At 36.6% G+C, this 4,863-nt stretch overlaps 1 pseudogene; it reads right to left on the reverse strand.

Annotated features, from left to right (window-relative positions):
- Positions 1 to 4,356, reverse strand: part of LOC107461321 (uncharacterized) — a 9,926-nt pseudogene extending 5,570 nt beyond the window's left edge.
- Between the last annotated feature and the right edge of the window lie 507 nt (positions 4,357 to 4,863).

Genomic DNA, 4,863 nt, shown 5'->3' on the forward strand with positions numbered 1-4,863 from the left:
GTATTTTATCCTCAACCGCTTGCCTCTGCTCTCTCCTTCTCTCATTTTCCTTGAGTACGGAAGACGTACTCTGCTAAGATTTTTTTATGTATAACACTAATTGATACCTCGTTATATTAACAAAACAAAAGAAAATACGTCTTAGTTGTGTTAAAATAATACTATCTATTATAAAGAGTATTGAAGTAGCAGAATTGAGTAGTATCTATTAATAATAATATTTCGGGGTATAAGAGTAAGTGAGTAACTAGCTGTTGTATCGAAAAAAAAGTGCGTAATTAGCTGGGACAATCATTTTGGACCTGAATTGGACTTATTCTATGAATAGTTCTTTGTGGGTCTTTTTTTTGACAATTTTTTGGGTTTATGGGTGGTACTGATCATGAAAGAAAAGGCCCATTTTACTGTTTAAAATTACATGTCCAATGAAATTGGGTCAAAATAAAATATGTTAGCCCATTGAAATACTTTAGCAAAAAAATGGAAAATAAAATATTAAGTGTCCATTCAAAATTACTAAATAAAAATCTCATATTTTTTTAATATTTAATTAATGCAAGCTGTTCTTCAAAAAGAAAAATAAATAAAAAATAAAATAAAATAACAATAATTGATATGACTGTTATAACTCGATAAAATGTTATAAGTTGACTCCATACGTTATAATTCGGTCAAATGTTATAACTTAGTTTTATATACCAAAAAGAATATCATAACATCTTGATATGATATTATTCTTTAATATAAATTATTCTTGAAACATAACTATTAATATCTCACCTCACATATAAAAAAGGTAAGACATTTTATAAAATAAGAAAAAAAGACATAATTTTTTACACACTCACTTAGTTGAACATTTGAATGTCTTTTGCATGTATCTCCTCATTTGTTTTTTTTTTTTTTTTACTAAGATATAACTCTTTCTAAATAATATTTTTAAATTAATTAATACAAGTCTACCTTAAAATGAGAAAAGAAAAAGAGTGAATCCCTTACCTTATGCTAACGAAATCAGAATATTTCCGATTAAGCTTCTTGTATTCCATGGATCTACAAGTTCAACGTGTAATTAACTAGTCAACTAGTCAAAATTTAACTGCTTGGAATCTAAATAAAATTATAGAATCCAATTTGTAAATATCATCTGACTATTTCTATAAAAATGCCTTTTCTGTAAAATAATGTTAATCACGGGTCTTACAAAGTGCAGAAATCAAACTTAAAATAGCGGCAAATGCCACTTAATTTCTAAATTAACATTAATCCACATAAAACATGAATCTACATATATGAGCACTCATTAGCAGCACTAATATAGTAGATTTAACAAGATCAATTAATTACTACGTACACTTTCTCCAGCTTTCTGTTTTATCAACCCACTGCTTTAACATCCATCTCCAACATATTCTAATAACAAATACTCCTAGTATTCCATTAATTAATAATCCCCGTACACTACAAAAAATAAGGGGTTTAGCCACGGAAAAAATTGTGACTAAACTCTAAGATAATCGTAGCAACTATACATTGGCCACGAAAGAATATTTGTGGCTAATCGGGAGTTGCATTTTCAATTTGCCACGATTTTAGCGTTATTAGCCACAATTTTAAACATCGTGGAGACCTTTAAAGAGCCACGATTTGTATATCATTGTCCACGCATAATGCCGTGGCTAAATAAGAATAATTAAATAAAAAAGTATAATTCTACTACACTTCATCCGTAGTTAATTTGTGCAGGCCGGGTTTTTCAGCTACATTTTTTTTTGTGGCTAATGTTAGATTATTTAATCACACTATTTTTGTGGCTAACTCACTATATTTTTCACATACAATTAAGGGCTAATTTGTGCTAATTTACTCTAATTGAACAATTTTATTAAATTAAAATTATATTTATATATATTACATTAATAACAAAAAAAAATTTTTATAAATAAAATAAATTCTAATCCCTTCTAGATTAAATATATTTAAAATTTCAACTATTACTTATTAAATATATCAATTAAATGTATAACATATCACTGGATAAACTAGGCACTTTATCACTGTATTTTGATAACAAAAATTTGTACAGAGCTGCCATATCCATAGCTTTTTCTCTAAAGTTTCATCCAGTTTCTCTAAATTTATCACACATCATACATTTTCAACACCAAAGACCTTTCCAATTTACAGCGTTGCTCTACGAGCCATTACACCCAAAAATCGTATCAATAAATTTACGTCATTATCTCGACTTGGTCCATGCCCATCAAGTTCCATAATGTTTTTTTCATCCATTTTCAAATGCCAAACTTGAATTGTCGTCCTTTTGCCAGTTGTAATTTCTCCTATAGAAGTGTCTGCAATGAATATAAAATTGAATAAAAAAATAAACTAAATATGACTTTTTCAAGTCGAAACATTCGTTGGTGGAATGCCCTCGAAGTCGGTGATATTCACAGTACTCATTCCGATTTCCCCCTCCTCTTTTGCCTTTAAATGGCCGAGCTGGGGGGATTTTTTCCGTATGGCAGACTTCTTTGTAAACGTCTACCAAGGATACCCTAAGAGGGGTGTAGTTGTGATATTTCTTGATTTTCTCTCCGGAGCGATCTTCCTTTTTCTTGGATTCTTTATCTCGGTAGGCAGAACCGAACCTTGAGGCTTCGCCAAGTCGAGAATTTTCTTCCATGTTAATGTATTTCTACGCTCGCTCTTGTACTTCATCTAGGGATGTCGGGTATCTTTTTGATATAGATTGGCTGAATGGTCCTTCTCGCAGGCCATTTATGAGGCCCATGATGGCAGCTTCTGTTGGCAGATTTTATATGTCCATGCATGTTTTGTTGAATCTCTCCATGTAGTTGCGAAGACTTTCTCGATCTCCTTGATTGATCCCTAGTAGGCTAGGCGCGTGTTTGGTTTTATCCTTTTGTATGGAGAATCGGGCCAGGAACTTCTTGGCCAAGTCGTCGAAACTCGAGATGGATTTTGGAGGTAGGTTGTCGAACCATTTAATGGCTGTCTTGGTGAGAGTTGTTGGAAAGGCTTTGCAACGAACTGCATCTGAAGCATCGGTGAGGTACATTCTACTTCTGAAGTTGCTGAGGTGATGGTTGGGGTCGGAGGTACTGTCATATGGAGTCATATCCAGGAGCTTGAAATCTTTTGGAATTTTGGTTTTCATAATTTATCTAGTAAATGGATCTTGATCTTTCTGAGAACTGTCCTCCGTGGATGGTCGAGTGGCTTTAGTTTTGAGATCAGCTTCAAGTTTTATGAGCTTATCTTCTAACTCTCGGCGTCGCCTTATTTCCCGGCGTAGATCTTCTTCTTTTTCACGTTGATGTTGGGCTTCTTTCTCAAGTTGCTCCAATCGATTTTGAAGTGCTTCTATTACTCCTGGATTTGATGAATTTTTGTCTCCGTTGGTTTCTGGAATATTTTTGAGTATCGTGTCCGCGTTTTTATGCGGCGTTCTGTCTTCCAAACCTGAATCGTGGTCGTTGTCATGGTCATCCGCCATGTTAATGGGATGACTTCTAGGTTCCCCGGCAACGGCGCCAATGTTCCGAGGGTTACCTGAAACTAGAGGTCGATCTCGGACGAGATCTTCTATACTGGTCGGAGCTGCAGAGTCTGATTTTGATAATGGTGATCAGAGTCGCTGTGTTCGACTCGTTGGTCTTGGTGATGATGCTGATCCTTCGTTCCCGGAGGGTGGGGGGTACCTGCAAGGGACTCCGATGCTTAAGTTAGCAAGGGTATTAAGCAGGTATTGAGTAGAATCAGAGTATGAGTTATACCTGGGTGCTCCAGTGTATTTATAATAGTGAGAAGTGACCTTTCTAGATAAGATAAGTTAGTTATCTTATCTTATCTTATCTTTGGGTGAGGTCAGCTTATCTTCAACGGAACCGCCTTTATCTCTGTAGGCTGGGATTGCCTCTGGATTTGTCGTGTCCCTTTATTTGGGCCCTGTATTGGGCTTTCCTGTCGATTTGGCCGAGCTCTTTGAGAAGAGGTCGGGTTGTCCTGACCTGAAGAGGTCGGTCGCTTTGTCTTGTAGAACATCCCGAGTCGAACAGCTCGGCCCAGGGTATGAACACCTTCCAAAATACCATGGACGTCAACCATTCTACAATGCATGTCAAAACAATAGTTATGGTAGACCCTCTCGTGACAACCAACACCCACCAAATTACTATGGTCAAGAGCCATTCCGAGGTGCATACCAAGATGATAGATATCATGGACCCCCTTGTGGTTACCAACAAGCCCCATCATATGTCCACAACCCACCTCCTCATCATAACTTTGAACCACCACACTCACAAGCCCCCTATCACCATTCACTCCCATATGACCCTAACCCTTATCCACACCAATTCCAATCCAATTACTCCTAAGAACCACCACTTCTCTATGCACCATGTCCATATCCATCAACCCAAGAATCAAGGGAGCGTTTTAAGGAAACAGTGGAAAGACTTCATGCAACCCTTCGCCAACTGGATCAAGCGATAAATTGATTACCTTCATGACGTTTGGATACTCAAGGAACCCCCATGGCTTCATGTGGGAAATCTAACGATGAACGTAGCATGAAGGAGATATTAGAAACTCCGGTGGACAGTAAGGAGCATGACTTTGTACTGGAACAATTGAAGGAAGCCGAAATCATCCAAGAAGAAGAAGAATTGGTTGAAGACTTAGGAGATGCTGAACCTCCAAGGGAATCCAGAGTTTTGGAAAATTCCATCAAGGAAATTACAATTGATGCTAAGGAGGACAGTGCACAACCCCCAAAGCAGGTATCTTATGAAGAACTGGATGGAACAACCCAAGACGCGAGTTTCCTTGATAATG

Source organism: Arachis duranensis, chromosome 8, assembly GCF_000817695.3.
Source record: "Arachis duranensis cultivar V14167 chromosome 8, aradu.V14167.gnm2.J7QH, whole genome shotgun sequence".
Lineage (NCBI taxonomy): Eukaryota > Viridiplantae > Streptophyta > Magnoliopsida > Fabales > Fabaceae > Arachis > Arachis duranensis.